The following is a 16,775-nucleotide window of genomic DNA, read 5'->3' on the forward strand; positions in this document are numbered from 1 at the left end:
TGATCCCGTGTACCGACTTCTGGCTTTTCCTCTGACTTCGTTATCCAGCTGCTCCATCTGCTAAGTATCGCTGATCCCGTGTACCGACTTCTGGCTTTTCCTCTGACTTCGTTATCCGCCTGCTCCATTGCTAAAGTATTGCTTATCCAGTGTACTGACTTTCGGCTTCACCTGACTACGCTTCCTGCCTTGCTCCCTCTAGTGGTTGCAATAACACTGGCTCCAACCTGAACCAGATCGTGACAGAATAATCACGCGCCAAAATGGATTCCGTTGTAGCCACCCTAACAAAACAAGTTTCTGAACTTCAAAGTTTTTGTACCACTTACCAAGAAAAATATTCTAAACTACAAACAGTAGTATCAGGCCAGCAAAAGGAAATAATTGAACTACAAAGGCAACTTCTTGACATGCGCAATTCAAGCCCAGAATCAAACACACGAATGCCGCTGCCTGCAAAATTCGGTGGGGATCGTCAGCAGTACCGAGGATTCCTCAACCAATGCCGGATATACTTCCAAATGCAACCTGCTCCATTTACCAGCGATAGGAAGAAAGTATTTTTTCTGATTAATCTCCTGACTGATGAAGCTCTAGCATGGGCCTCACCATATGTGGAAAAGAACTGCGACATCCTTAATAACTTAGATTCCTTCATCACAGCTATGAATCAAGTTTTTGATGATCCAAACCGTTGTGCCACAGCAGAAACCAAATTGCATAATTTACGCCAAGGACGACGCTCGGTCGCTGAATATACATCAGAGTTCCATCGCTGGGTGGCCGACACCACATGGAACTCAGCGGCCCAGAGAAGTCAGTTTCGACGAGGATTATCAGAGTCAGTAAAGGATGAGCTTGCCAGGGGCGAAACCCCTGATCTGTTGGAAGACTTTATTCACCTATGTGTTCGAATAGACCAGAGGCTCACCGAGCGGAGAAAGGAGAGACTTCGAGTACTGGAAAATAACCCTGCCTTTTCTTTCTCTTCGTCTAACCATGAACAAAAGACGCAAAGTGTGTCTGAACCGATGCAAATCGATGTTATTCGAAAACCGCTCTCAGCACAAGAAAAGCAGAGGCGACGGGCTGAAAATTTATGTCTCTATTGTGGGAGCTCAGGTCATTTCGCCATCAATTGTCCTAATAAAAGGACTATAGCCTTCATAAGCGACATGACTGCAAGCGATACAGACCTCTCCCAACAGCCATATCCTAGTATGCAGAAGATTTCATCAGTAACGCAGGAGAAAAATAAGATGTGTGCATCATCATCTCATTTTGTCATTCCCATTCAGGTCATAATGGGCAACCAAACAGTACGATGTTCGGCCTTGTTAGATTCTGGAGCAGGAGGGAATTTTATGGACTTAAAATTCACATTGGATAATAATATTTCAAGCAGAACTAAATCCATACCAATCGAAATGGAAACGGTGGACGGATCACCCTTATCTTCTGGACCTGTTACTCATGAGACGATTGAACTTGAGATTTGTATGGAACCTGATCATCACGAAACTGTCAGTTTCCATCTGATTTCCTCTCCAAAATTTCCCGTTATCCTAGGAGTTCCCTGGTTCTCAACTCATAACCCCTCTATCAACTGGGCTTCAAGGACCATTACCTTCCCTTCAGAATACTGTAAGAACAATTGCCATAGTGATCCACCTGTTCCTAAACAAATCCAAGTATCTGAGATTTCTCATACGAAGGAAGATAAACTACCACCACAATACCAACAATTTTCTGATGTCTGCAGCAAGAAAAAAGCTGATCAATTGCCTCCTCATCGTCCGTATGACTGCCCCATCGAGCTGCTTCCTGGAACAACTATTCCATTCTGGCGAATTTACAATCTCTCGGAACCAGAACTGAAGGTACTGAGAGAGTATCTGGATGAAAACTTAGAGAAAGGCTTCATCCGACCTTCTACATCTCCAGCTGGGGCACCCTTATTCTTTGTTGAAAAGAAAGACTCAACTCTGCGGCCATGTATCGATTACAGGGAAATTAATAAAATTACCGTAAAAAATCGCTACCCACTCCCGTTAATTCCAGAGTTATTAGAAAGACTCCGCTCTGCTAAAATTTTTACTAAACTGGACCTGAGAGGGGCTAAAACCTCATACGGATTCGCCCTGGAGATGAGTGGAAGACCGCCTTCAGAACAAGATACGGACATTTTGAGTACCTAGTGATGCCTTTTGGCCTTAGCAATGCCCCAGCCACTTTTCAGCACTTCATTAATGATGTGTTTCGAGATTTTTTGGATCAATTTGTTGTTGTTTATCTCGATGACATTCTTATATTTTCAGATACCTTGGAGGAGCATCGCAGTCAAGTCCAGTTAGTCTTGGAACGTCTACAGGAGAATCATCTCTACATAAAACTTGAGAAATGTGAATTCGAACAACCCACGATCCAATTTTTAGGATATGTCATCTCCCCAGAAGGTCTAAGCATGGATCCTGTTAAGATCAATGCAGTGGTGGATTGGCCACCCCCAAAGAATTTGAAAGACGTTCAGCGCTTCATTGGCTTCGCCAACTTCTACAGAAGATTCATTAAAAACTTTTCAAAAATTATTCTGCCAATCACCTTGCTAACCAAGAAAACCCAAGTTTTTTTTTGGTCTACAGAGGCACAGGAGGCTTTTGACAAATTAAAAAATCTTTTTACTTCCGCACCACTACTAGTCCATCCAAATCCGGAACTGCCATTTGTTGTTGAAGTGGATGCCTCGGATTCTGCAGTGGGAACCATTCTGTCTCAGCGAGTTGGAGATAAGATGCAGCTTCATCCATGCGCATTTCTTTCTCATACCATGTCACCTGCGGAAAAGAACTACGACATTGGGAATAAAGAACTTTTAGCCATAAAAGTCGCCTTCTCCGAGTGGAGACATCTCCTAGAAGGTGCCAATCATCTGGTGACCGTCCTCACTGACCACAAAAATCTAGAGTTTTTACGCACAGCAAGAAGACTGTCTGCAAGACAGGCACGGTGGGCCTTGTTTTTCTCAAGATTTAATTTTGTAATTTCTTATCGGCCTGGTTTGAGAAATGGCAAAGCTGATGCCCTGTCCAGGATTTGTTCTGAACCTCAGGAGAGTTCTAATACTGACAGTACTATTCTGGGCCCCAAAAATTTTTTGGGAATATTGGACTCTAAAGTTTTTTTTGCTCAGATTAAAAATGGCTACCACAACGACCCTTTTCTTAACCATCCTCCTAAAGATGTCAATCTTTTTTTCAAGAAGGGATTTTGGATGCTGAACCACAGGGTTTATATCCCAGAATCGGTGAGACTCGAAGTCCTCAAATTAGTCCATGATTCTAAACTTGCAGGACACCCCGGAGTCATGAAAACCCAAGAACTACTACTTCGTTCCTTTTGGTGGCCTAATTGTAGAAGGGATGTGAAAAAATATGTGTCCTCCTGTGTAACATGTGCACGTAACAAGACACCACGTTCCTCTCCTTTAGGACTTCTACAACCTCTTCCAGTTCCATCCAGACCTTGGGGATCAATCTCAATGGATTTCATCGTGGATCTACCTCCATCTAAAAAGATGACTGTGATTCTCGTTGTGGTAGACCGACTCACAAAGATGGCCCATTTCATCCCAACTAAAAGAATTCCTACTGCGGAACAAACTGCTGAGTTAATGATCAAAGAGGTTTTTAAGCTGCATGGGACTCCTGATAATGTAGTCTCCGACAAAGGGGTGCAGTTCACATCGAAATTCTGGAAAAGCTTCTGTACATCCCTGGGAGTCACTGTGAATCTTTCTACGTCTTTCCATCCGCAATCAAATGGCCAGACGGAGAGGACAAACCAGACTCTCGAGCAATACCTCCGCTGCTTCATTTCATATCTTCAAGATGATTGGGTGGACTATTTACCAACAGCGGAATTTGCCTATAACAACGCTAAACACAGCTCTACAGCCCAAAGTCCTTTTTATGCTAACTATGGCTTGCATCCAGTATGTATTCCTAATCTTCCTTTTGAAACTTCTACCCCTGCTGTTGCTGACCGACTCAACAGATTAAAGGAATCCCAGGAGAAATTAATTGAGATATTGCAAAAGGCCCAAGAAGACTATAAAAAAGCAGCAAATAAACACCATAGAGAACCTCCTAATCTGCACGTGGGTGACAAGGTTTGGTTGTCCACTAAAAACCTAAAAACACACGTGCCATCTTCTAAATTGGGACAAAAATTCATAGGACCCTTCCAAATTGCTGCACAAATTAACAAAGTTGCTTTCCGGTTGGAACTTCCCAGCAGTCTTAAGATTCACCCAGTGTTTCATGTATCTTTGCTCAAACCATTCTGTGAAAATCCATTTCCAGGAAGAACTCAGCCTCCTCCTCCACCTGAAAGGGTCCATGGCGAGGAAGAATTTATTGTGGAGAAGATTTTGGACTCTAGGAGAATCCGAGGTAACCTGCAGTATCTTGTGCAATGGAAGGGTTACGGACCAGAAGAAAACTCATGGGAACCGGAGGAAAATGTTCATGCTCCTAGGCTAACAAGAATCTTCCATCAGAGGTATCCAGATAAACCAGTCCCTGAGATGTCCAGAGGCCATCCTGGAAGGAGGGGAGTACTGTCAGGAATCGAACCTGGAACCTCTTGTCTGCTGGCCAGCAGCTCAGCCATCTGAGCTATGCGGCTGCTTGGAAGATCCCATGCGAAACCAGATACCAGTGATTCTTGTTCTTGATCAGCTCCACCCTGTGCTCTCCTAATTGGCCCATTGATTGCTAATTGCCCACCCTATATAACCTCAGCCAGTACACTTCCTCATAGCGTGATTATTGTGCTTCCAGCCTGTAGTCAAGCTCCTTCTCCTCCTGCTGCTGCTGCTGCTGCTGCTGCTGCAGCTGCTCCATCTGCTAAGTATCGCTGATCCCGTGTACAGACTTCTGGCTTTTCCTCTGACTTTGTTATCCGCCTGCTCCATCTGCTAAGTATCGCTGATCCCGTGTACCGACTTCTGGCTTTTCCTCTGACTTCGTTATCTGCCTGCTCCATTGCTAAAGTATTGCTTATCCAGTGTACTGACTTTCGGCTTCACCTGACTACGCTTCCTGCCTTGCTCCCTCTAGTGGTTGCAATAACACTGGCTCCAACCTGAACCAGATCGTGACAGTGGTAGGTTTATCTATCCTCCCTTACTATGGGTCAGCATTGCAACGTTATTGAACTAGACATGTCCACATTGGTTATGGCTAGTGATGAGCGAGCACTAAAATGCTCGGGTGCTTGTTGTTCGGGTCAAGCAAACTGGAATACTCGGGTACTCGGACAGAACAACGAGCCCAATGTAAGTCTATGGGAGACCCGAGCATTTTTACCGCGATCCCCCGGGGGTCCTTTTAAGGTCTAAAAACATCTGAAAATGATGGAAACACTGCTCAAATGACATGGGAATATCATGGGGAAGACCCCTGGAAGCATTTGTCACTCCTAGGTCACAGCTGTAAACAATGTTGTCAGAGTTTCTTGCCATTTTTACCGGTGCAACAAAAAACATACAAAAACGAATTCAAAGTGGATTTTGCTGGGAAATGTGTTAAGGTACATCCTTTCCAGGTTAATGACTTTTATATAAGGCAAAATAATTAACCCCAAAATCTTCCTCCGCCACTTGGGCTATGTTCAGACGCAGCGTTTTTGATGCGTTTTTCAACTTTAACATTGCTTTCCCCCAATACAAATGCATTCACTGGGAAATGTCATTGTAACATTTACCAACCCTAGCTGGCCATGGGGGGGTAGTACCGGATGTATTATTAGGAATGTTACTGGCCCGGTCCATCTCCCTACAATGGCATACAGAAGATTCCAACGCCCTGGAGACGTCACAGTGGGATGATTTATGAAACCTGCTCTATATGTTATTTCTCACTCTAGGAGGACTGTTGTTTCTGTTGTAGAGTGTTCTCTTTGGTGGTGGCACGGCTCTCCTGGTATATTCCCGGCGAGCTCCCACCACCGATTTGTAAAGTTAACTATGTTTATTTTTTTATTGTTCTCTGTTACCTCCTTTAATACCTGTTCATACCTGCGGCTTCCTGGGACTGAAAGGGATGGACACACCGTACTACTACACACCGTGCTGACCTCACCCTAGGACCCAGGATAAGTATACCCCACACATCAGATTCTGACACCATTTACACCTCACCGCACTTATGATTCTTGCCGTGGAACGTTGCAGGCCTTAACACCACCCTTAAATGCAGTTCTAATACATATAAAATGATTCCGACCAGATGTGATTTTTCTTCAGGAGACGCACTATTGCCACAATCTTATCGCCAACTCTCACTCCTCAACCATGACTATAAACTCTTGGTGAGGATCCTGGTGAACTGACTGCAGATGCTGCTACCTGGCCTCCTATGTGAGGCTCAAACAGGATTTAGCCAGGGACTGAGCAGTGTGGCAAATATTCGCATGGCGGTCGCAGCCACGGTCCTGGCTCAAGATGGATTGAGGCCACCTGCAATGCTGATGAGTCTCGATGCTGAAAAGGCCTTTGACAAAGTGGCATGGCCTCTTCTATATGAAGCCCTGGATAGGGGAAATCTCAGCCCGAAGTTCTTACAATACGATCAATACCTCCATGCAAACCTTATACTCAGGTGTCAGTCAATGGCTACGATGCGCCATCAATTGATCTTTTTCGGGGAGTTAAACAGGAATAAAATTTTGGAAAATTGATGTCATATCTTGGAATATTTTGAAGTACTCGCTCGTTAGACCGTCGGGCCGGGGGACTTATTATTTTTCATTCCTCTAATGGTTTGCTGTATTTCTGTTTGGGATATTGGTTGATTCAACATGTGTAATTAGTCTTCCGGTATTTTAGGAAGTTTTACGCTCTTTAAGAACTGATTTATTAGTTGGGGGTGAGTTGTGGTATTGTAGTATTTTCCTGCAGATTATAGAGGGAGGAATAGTATTGTGAGAAGGTGTTAGCGATTTCCTTGGGGTTATATATTATATTTTTTGGTCGCCCTGTACGTGGGACAATCTTTGGTTATTTTGGCTGTGATTTTATTGGCTAAAATTTTGCCCGCTGTTTCCCTGCCAGTAATATTTGGCTTTACTTTTCCGTAGATTGTGCTCGTATTTGTGTTGGAGCAGTTGGTATAGTTCATACCTTAGTTTCTGTAATGTTTGGAGGATTGTGTTTGAGGGGCTACGTTTGTGAGCCTCTTCTAGTGCGCTATGTTTTGATTAATTTCCTCTATTTGGTGTAGTGTTGGTTTTTTATTCTGGGACGCTATTTTACCCCAGATGTCGGCCTTGTGGGCGCACCATACTGTAGATATGGACACATCGGGTGTGTTATTAATTGTGAAATATTATGATAATGCTTTCTGCAATTGGGGCCTAATTTTATGGGATGTGATAAGGTAGTTATTCACTCTCCATAGAGAATATGTTGGATAGTTGTGTCCCTCTGTAATTTGACCGGAGACCGGGGCGTGGTCCGACCAGGTTATGTTCCCTATCGCGGCCTTTTAGACGTCCTGTAATAACCATTTATCTGTGACCATTAGGTCAATTCTGGAGTCACCTCTATGGGAGTGTGAGTAGAAGGTGTAATCCCGCTCGGAGGCGTGTAGAACCCGCCAGACATCATAGAGTTCTTCCGCTAGGAGGGTCTGAGAGAGTGATCGGGTATTTTCTTTCTTTTGATGGGGCACGAATTTATCAATATTAGGACAGGGGGTGATGTTAAAGTCCCCGCAGACTAACAAGGCGCCTTTTTTAACCTTTGCTACTACCGCCAGGGTGTCTTTAAGAAATGAAATCTGCCTGGAGTTAGGGGTGTAAATAGAGACAATTGTATAGGTCTTGTTATTTATGGTGCAGACTAGGATGACGTATCTGCCCTCGTCGTCCACTACGCTGGTGATTACCCGAAAGCTGACGGTGTTCTTTATCGCGATTACTACTCCTCTTTTTTGTCAATTGCTTGGGAATGAAAGACATTTGGGAAGTTCCCATTCTGCAGTCTATGGGCGTCAGTGCTATATAGGCGGGTGTCCTGAACGCACCATACATCTGCTTTTAGGGATTGGGCCTCTTTCCATAGAAGGATCTTTTGAATGGACCTTTTACAATAATGCTGGAAATGTGAAGAGCCATGTACAGATTAGATAAAATCTATGTGTCACCACTAGACAATTAGGAAAAATGGGGGAATAACAAAAACAAATTTTAATTTTGTGAAAAAAACTAACTGTAACTCCTCTTGTGCCTCCGCAGACCATGGTGAAAAATAGTCTTGTATTCTCTTCTCTTGTCCATGTCCACTCCTTCATCAGGGTGGGTGGCATCTTCTTCTGCGGGGAGCTGGTATCCTCATCCATAGTGTGCTGTTCCATGTAAAGTTATGATTATATGCTTATATAGATTGTGTTATGTTACCATTCTTTGTGTTCAGTTTTGCATTTGGTCTGCTGCCACCTTCTGTCCTTTTTCTGTATAGCAGACTGCAGCTAATTAATTCTAGTACATGCCTTCCACTTCCAGGTCAGTCATTCCTTCTCTTCCTGCCGGTGGCCATTATTAGTTTCATTTTCTCCTGGGAGAGACACGCTTACCAGGCTGTGAAAGGCATCAGTTTTTTACCACAATTTGCTCAATCATCTTGCTACCAACTTGCTGCACACACATCGCTGTATCACTTTGGTCGCTACATCTGCACTTCTGGAGAACCTACTGCATTATCAATCATATGCTGTATGTCCAGATTCCCAAATAAACAAGTCTGGACTTCACAATATCTGGTTTGTATCATCTCTCCGGACGCATGAACAGCAAAACAGCAACAATGGTCCTGTCTGCTCTGCATTGAGGAAACGGAAGGTAGGAATCTCTCCCAGCCCCAATCAACTACACCTCCATTCACCTCATGTGGGGACAGAACACATAGTCCCCACCGACCACTTCTGCAGAAGAGACATGGCCTCTCGGGGGAAGTCAGGACCTGTGTGGCTGCATTCTTGGAGACGATCAGCTTAACAGGGTAGCCCCGCTTGTACATGATCCCGTTGTCCTGTAGGATATTGGTGGCTGTGGAGATCTCCCGCCTTCTGTTCAGGGTGACGGTGGATAGGTCAGTGAACACCATGATGCTCTTGAACCTCTCTGGGAGCTCTGGTCTGCCCTCTGCAGCTTTTATAATTGCTTCTTTAAAATGATAAAAATAAAGCCTTAAAGTTTTAGGTTGGTGGTCTCCTCATCTGCCTCATAATGAGAGTCCAAGAAGTCGTTGTGGGCTGTGGAGAATTCCTCCAGCTTCTCCTCAGTATGGCTGTTCTGTCCCCTATGTGCCCAATGTCTTTCTGTAGTGCAGTGAGGGCTGAGGTAATGTCACTGTGTATAGCCTGCTTTAGATCTCCCAGCAGGGACTTCAGTGTGGCCTCAGTGATGGGGTGGAGGGGTGCCCTGTGTCAGGTGCATATACTTGCGTTTTGTTGCTCTGCTTCTCCAGGCTCTTGGGTGAAGAGCTGCCCGATCTCTCCTGTGCCTGCTCCGCTGCACTCATGCCCCTCTGGTGTGAGGTCTGACCCGATGTCAGGAGACCAGACCCCCCAGAGCGCTCCACTCCGCCGGTGGCTGCATGGTGGGTGCTGCGGCGGCCATCTTGGATTTTCCCAGGCGCCGGCACAAAGACTGGTATCCTGCTCCTCGGGATGTGCCCCATCAGTGCCTGGACTTCGTCTGAGGTCGTGATAAGTGGAATTGCTGGTTTCCCCCACCGTTAGCTGCTGCTGGGGCACGGAGTTAGCGTTCCCTGCGCCCACTCAGCTCCTCATCCAGACACACCCCCGTGTCCTCTCACTATATAAGCTATTCATCTATAAGTGCACAGCATCTATTCCCCTTATACACTGATATCAAGTGAAAGATCTACAATCCGGTTACATATATCTATGTATGGATTTATCTTACACTCAATAAATACGGAGCACTTATCTCATCCCCACCTTGATAGTGACGCTCTCTTAGGATACATGTTACTCTATGATGGCACTTCTGCACATGGCCACTAGATGGAGCTACATTTGACATTTGCCTGAATTTTTATATCTACACATGGTTTACACAAATTATATTTTCTTGTGGTAACTCTATACTATTTACCATTAGAAGCTGTGTATTCTTGTAATTATTTGTACGTATACATGATTGACTACCACTTCTGTCTCTGTAAAAACAATCCCCTTTAACCCCTTTCCGACATCAGGCATAAATGTACTTCCTCCCTTTGATGTGTGTGCCGGCAGTGAGCCGACATATTTTCCGGCACACGTCAGCTGTACTGAACACCTGTCATTTTCCCCTAACAGCCTCTGACAGCGGCATTTAATGTGCACTTCCAGCAAGCGCCGGAAATCCCGCCCATCGGTGACCACGTCACATGATCATGGGTCACCGATGGGTTGGCATGACAACCAGAGGTCTCCAGCAGACCTCTATGCTTGTCTCTGCCAGAATGCTATGAGCGCCACCCAGTAGCCAAAACCACATGGATCAGGGATCGTCCCTCCAAATTCCCGCTCTCCATTTAACATGGGCAAAACACTACTCAGACAACACAGGGTGAGGGTAAAACACTGTGGGCAATGCTTTACTGTACCACAGAACAGGCAGATAACACATAGAACAGTCCCAGGAAAATACCCAAGATGGGGCACATTACAGAGTCTCACCCTCCACTGACCCGCTGGGAAAATAGCTGCTGTGACTTCAGATCTTCCAGGGTCACTACCCAGCTGTGGCACACACACAGAGAGGAGGTAACGACAAGCGTAGGAAGATGACAGTCCATACAAGACCAGTTGATCCGAGGATCACAACCTGGCTTCATATTCCAGGGTCGACTACTCTACCTGTGGCATGCACACAGAGATGAGGTAACAATAAGTGTAGGAAGATGACAGTCCATTCAGTCCATACAAGGTAAAAGGCCAGTTGATCCGAGGATCACAACCTGGCTTCTCCAAATGTATCCATGGTTCAGCGATGGTCAATGGAGCAGATCTGTATTCTTCCAACCGAGGCTGAAAACCCCTAGGTTGTTTCCTATAGAATGATCGATCCGTGTCCCTTGTGATGATGTTGTGGCTGCTGTCCTGTCTCTTGTCCTTTGGATGTCTTGGCAGAATCTCTCTGGCTGTTTCTCTCTCTCAGTCTCTTTATACAGAGGCATGTAACCTATTTTTAGACTTAACAAGTGTCCCTCATTCAGTATTTACATAAAGGGTAAGAATGGAGATGAGATCAAGTAGCATTACTTGATTATTTAACCCCTTCCTGACATCCGACGTACTATACCGTCCACGGTACCCGGGCCCGTATGACCGTGGACGGGATAGTACGTCTACCGCGATCAGCGGCGCCCACGTGGTGAGCGCCGCTGATCGCGGCCGGGTGTCAGCTGATTATCACAGCTGACACCCGGCACTATGTGTCAGGGGCGGTCACGGACCGCCCCCAACACGTTAACCCCTTGCACACCGCGATCAAACATGATCACGGTGTACCGGGAGTTAAAGGGAAGCATCGGGAGGGAGGGGGCTCCCTCCGTGCTTCCCTGAGCCCCCACGGCAGCGCAATGTGCAGCGCTGCTGCCGGGGGCTCCTATCCTCCAGGCCCCCGGATCCAAGATGGCGACGGGGGCCTTCGGGGACCTGAGGAAGCTGGCTTCCTCAGTGCCTGCAAAGCGCAGGCAAGAGGAAGTCTTCTTCAATGCCTGTGACAGATTGCTGATCTGTCACAGTGATCTGTGATGTGACAGATCAGCGATCTGTCACAGGACAGTGATGTCCCACCTGGGCCTATGTAATAAAGTAAAAAAAAAATTAAAAAAAAATGTAAAAATAAATTAAAAAAAATCGCCAAATAAATTAGAAAAAAAAAAAAAAAATATTCCCTCAATAAATCCATTTTTTGGAAATAATAAAAAAAAAACAATAAAAGTATACATATTAGGTATCGCCGCATCCGTAATGACCCGCCCTATAAAACTGTCCCATTAGTTAACCCTTTTAGCGAACCCCTTAAAAAAAAAAAAAAAAAAACGAAGCAAAAAATAATGATTTATTATCATACCACCAAACAAAAAGTGTAATAACGCGCAATCAAAAAGATGCATATAAATATCCATGGTACCGCTGAAAACGTCATCTTGTCCCGCAAAAAACGAGCTGCCACACAGCATCATCAGCGAAAAAATAAAAAAGTTATAGCTCGCAGAATAAAGCGATGCAAAAATAATTATTTTTTATATAAAATAGTTTTCATTGCATAAAACCGACAAAAACATAAAAAAACGACCTAAATGAGGTATCGCTGTAACCGTACTGACCCGAAGAATAAAACCGCTTTATCAATTTTACCGCACGCAGAACGGTGTAAACGCACCCCCCCAAAAGAAATTCATGAAACGCTGGTTTTTCTTCATTCTGCGTCCCAAAAATCGGAATAAAAAGCGATCAAAAAATTTCATGTGCCCGAAAATGGCACCAATAAAAACGTCAACTCGTCCCACAAAAAATAAGACCTCACATGACTCAGTGGGTCAAAAGACGGAAAAATTATAGCTCTCAAAATGTGGTGATGCAAAAACTATTTTACAATAAAAAGCGTCTTTTAGCGTGCGACAGCCGCCAAACATAAAAACCGCCATAAATAGTAAATCAAACCCCCCGTTATCACCCCCTTAGTTAGGGAAAAATAATAAAACTAAAAAAAAAGTATTTATCTCCATTTTCCCGTTAGGGTAAGGCTGTGTGCACACGCTGCGGATTAGGTGCGGATTCATCCGCGCGGATTTTGTAAAATCCGCAGGTGAAACCGCAGGTCAAAAGACCTGCGGTTTTACCTGCGGATTGCTCTGCGGTTTTTCATCTCCTCAATAGAGGAGATGGCAAACCGCAGGAGAATCCGCAGAAAGAATTGACATGTCAATTCTTTCTGCGGATTGAAAACCGCGGAAAATTCCGCACCGTCTGCACTGCGGTTTTTGATTCCCATTGATTCCCATTCCCAAAACCGCTGCGGAACCGCAGCAAAATCCGCAGCGTGTGCACACAGCCTTAGGGTTAGGGCTAGGGTTAGGGCTAGGGTTAGGGCTAGGGTTAGGGCTAGGGCTAGGGTTAGGGCTCAGATTAGGGTTAGGGGTGTGTTGGGGTTAGGGTTGGAGTTATAATTGGGGGTTTCCACTGTTTGGGCACATCAGGGGCTCTCCAAATGCAACATGGCGTCTGATCTCAATTCCAGCCAATTCTGAGTTGAAAAAGTCAAATGGTGCTCCTTCCCTTCCAAGCTCTGCCATGCGCCCAAACAGTGTTTTACCCCCACATGTAGGGTATCAGCCTACTCAGGACAAATTGCAAAACAATTTTTGGGGTCCAATTTCTCCTGTTACCCTTAGGAAAATAAAAAATTGGGGACAAAAATATAATTTTTGTGGAAAAAAATGATTTTTTTATTTTCACGTCAGAGTGTTATAAACTTCTGTGAAGCACTTGGGGGTTCAAAGTGCTCACCACACATCTAGATAAGTTCCGTGGGGGGTCTAGTGTCCAAAATGGGGTCACTTGTGGGGAGTTTCAATAGTTTAGGTACATCAGGGGCTCTCCAAACGCACATGACACCCGCAGACCATTCCATCAAAGTCTGCATTCCAAAACGTCACTGCTTCCCTTCCGAGCCCCGACGTGTGTCCATACAGTAGTTTTCTCCCATATATGGGGTGTCAGCGTACTCAGGCCAAATTGGACAACAACTTTTGGGGGTCCAATTTCTCCTGTTACCCTTGGGAAAATGAAAAAATGGGGACTAAATGATCATGTTTCTGGAAAAAATACGATTTTTTTATTTTCATGCCCTGGCATTATAAACTTCAGTGAAGCACTGGGGGGTTCAAAGTGCTCACCTCACATCTAGATAAGTTCCTTGGGGGGTCTAGTTTACAAAATGGTGTCATTTGTGGGGGGTTTTTACTGTTTAGGTACATTAGGGGCTCTCCAAAGGCAACATGACACCCGCAGACCATTCCATCAAAGTCTGCATTCCAAAACGTCACTACTTCCCTTCCGAGCCCCGATGTGTGCCCATACAGTAGTTTTCTCCCACATATGGGGTATCAGCATACTCAGGACAAATTGGACAACCACTTTTGGGGTCCAATTTCTCCTGGTACCCTTGGGAAAATAAAAATGGTGACTAAAAGATCATGCTTGTGGAAAAAATACGAATTTTTTATTTTCACGCCCGGGCGTTATAAACTTCTGTGAAGCACTGGGGGGTTCTGAGTGCTCACCACACATCTAGATAAGTTCCTTGGGGGGTCTAGTTTACAAAATGGTGTCATTTGTGGGGGGTTTCCACTGTTTAGGTACATTAGGGGCTCTCAAAAGGCAACATGACACCCGCAGACCATTCCATCAAAGTCTGCATTCCAAAACGTCACTACTTCCCTTCCGAGCCCCGACGTGTGCCCATACAGTAGTTTTCTCCCACATATGGGGTATCAGCATACTCAGGACAAATTGGACAACAACTTTTGGGGTTCAATTTCTCCTGGTACCCTTGGGAAAATAAAAAAATGTCCGATCTCAATTCCAGCCAAAAACGTCAAATGGCACTGCTTCCCTTCCGAGCTCTGCCATGCGCCCAAATAGTGGTTTACCCCCACATGTGGGGTATCAGCGTACTCAGGACAAATTGCACAATAACTTTTAGGGTCCTGTTACCCTTGGGAAAATAAAAATTGGGGTGAAAAGATCATTTTTGTGGAAAAAATATGATTTTTTAATTGTACCGCTGCACGTTATAAACTTCTGTAAAGCCCTTGTGGGTTCCAAGTTCTCACCACATATCTAGATAAGTTCCTTGGGGGGTATAGTTTCCAAAATGGGGTCACTTGTAGGGGGTTTCCACTGTTTAGGTACATCAGGGACTCTCCAAACGTGACATGGCGTCCGATCTGAATTCCTGCCAATTTTGCATTGAAAAAGTCAAACGGCGCTCCTGCCATTCTGAGCTCTGCCATGCGCCGAAACAGTCGTTCCCCCCCACAAATTAGGTATCAGCGTACTCAGGACAAATAGCACAATAACTTTTGCAGTCCAATTTCTCCTGTTACCCTTGGTAAAATTAAAAAAATTGAACCTGAAGTATTTTTTTTGTGAAAAAAAGTTAGATGTTCATTTCTTTTTAAATATTCAAAAAAATTCCTGTGACGCACCTAATGGGTTAATAAACTTCTTGAATGTGGTTTTGAGCACCTTAAGGGGTTCAGTTTTTAGAATGGTGTCACTTTTGGGTATTTTCTATCATATAGACCCCTCAAAGTGGCTTCAAATGTGATGTGGTCCTAAAAATAAAATGGTGTTGTAAAAATGAGAAATCGCTGGTCAACTTTTAACCCTTATAACTTCCTAACAAAAAAAAAAAATTTTTCCAAAATTGTGCTGATGTAAAGTAAACATGTGGGAAATGTTACTTATCAAGTTTTTTGTGTGCTGTATCTCTGTGATTTAAGGGCATAAAAATTCAAAGTTGGAAAATTGCGAAATTTTCAAAATTTTTGCCAAATTTCCATTTTTTTCACAAATAAACGCAAGTTATATGAATGAAATTTTACCACTAACATGAAGTACAATATGTCATGAGAAAACAATGTCAGAATCACCGGGATCCATGGAAGCGTTCCAGAGTTATGACCTCATAAAGGTACAGTGGTCAGAATTGTAAAAATTGGCCCGGTCATGAACGTGCAAACCACCCTTGGGGGTGAAGGGGTTAAACTACTTGCATAGTTTTTCCCTCTCTGCTTTAGAAGTCAACAAACTGGCTCCATAACCCAATGCATAATTAACATATCAGCAAAGATCACTAGTGATCAAGGATAAGCGCACAAAAAAGTCAATATTCCAGGCTTACACAAGCAAAAGTGTTTTATTGACCAACCAGAAATCAATATTTAAATTTAAAGCCAACATACAGATAACATTCTGTTATTCTTTGTTTGCTAAAAAAATAGTCATCTGGTTAATTAAGATACAATGCTGTATGTCTTCACAATGCCAAAAGTAGAAAAAAAAATGTTTTTAAAAATATTTTAAAAAATATGAAATTTCAAATTACCCCCCCTTTTGCCACTTTCAAAATAAAGCAATAAAAAAAAAATCACACATACACACATTTGTTGTAGCCGCGTTCAGAATCGCCTGATCTATCACTATAAAAAAAGAATTAACCCGATCGCTAAATGGTGTAACGAGAAAAATGTCAAAATGCCAGGATTACTTTTTTTGGTTGCCGCAACATTGCATTAAAATGCAATAAAGGATGACCAAAAGATCGTATCTGCACCAAAATGGTCTCCATTAATAACGTCAGCTCGGCACACAAAAAATAAGCCCTCACCCAACCCGAGATCATGAAAAATGGAGACGCGACGGGTATCGGAAAATGGTGCAATTCTTTTATACTTTACCTAATAAAGAGGAGTTATTTTTACTGATACAGTGGGTATGGAAAGTATTCAGACCCCTTTAAATGTTTAAATTGTTTCATTGCAGCCATTTGGTAAATTCAAATTCATACTATCTATTCCTGACACTGGAGTGGCTTATACACTTCCGAAGTATATAGTTTGAGGTCTGGGATCTGCCAATATGTGGCTAGTGTTCTGACTGTTTCGAATAACATGATACATGATT

Source organism: Dendrobates tinctorius, unplaced genomic scaffold (genome assembly GCF_039654945.1).
Source record: "Dendrobates tinctorius isolate UK_male_01 unplaced genomic scaffold, ASM3965494v1 ptg000366l, whole genome shotgun sequence".
NCBI lineage: Eukaryota > Metazoa > Chordata > Amphibia > Anura > Dendrobatidae > Dendrobates > Dendrobates tinctorius.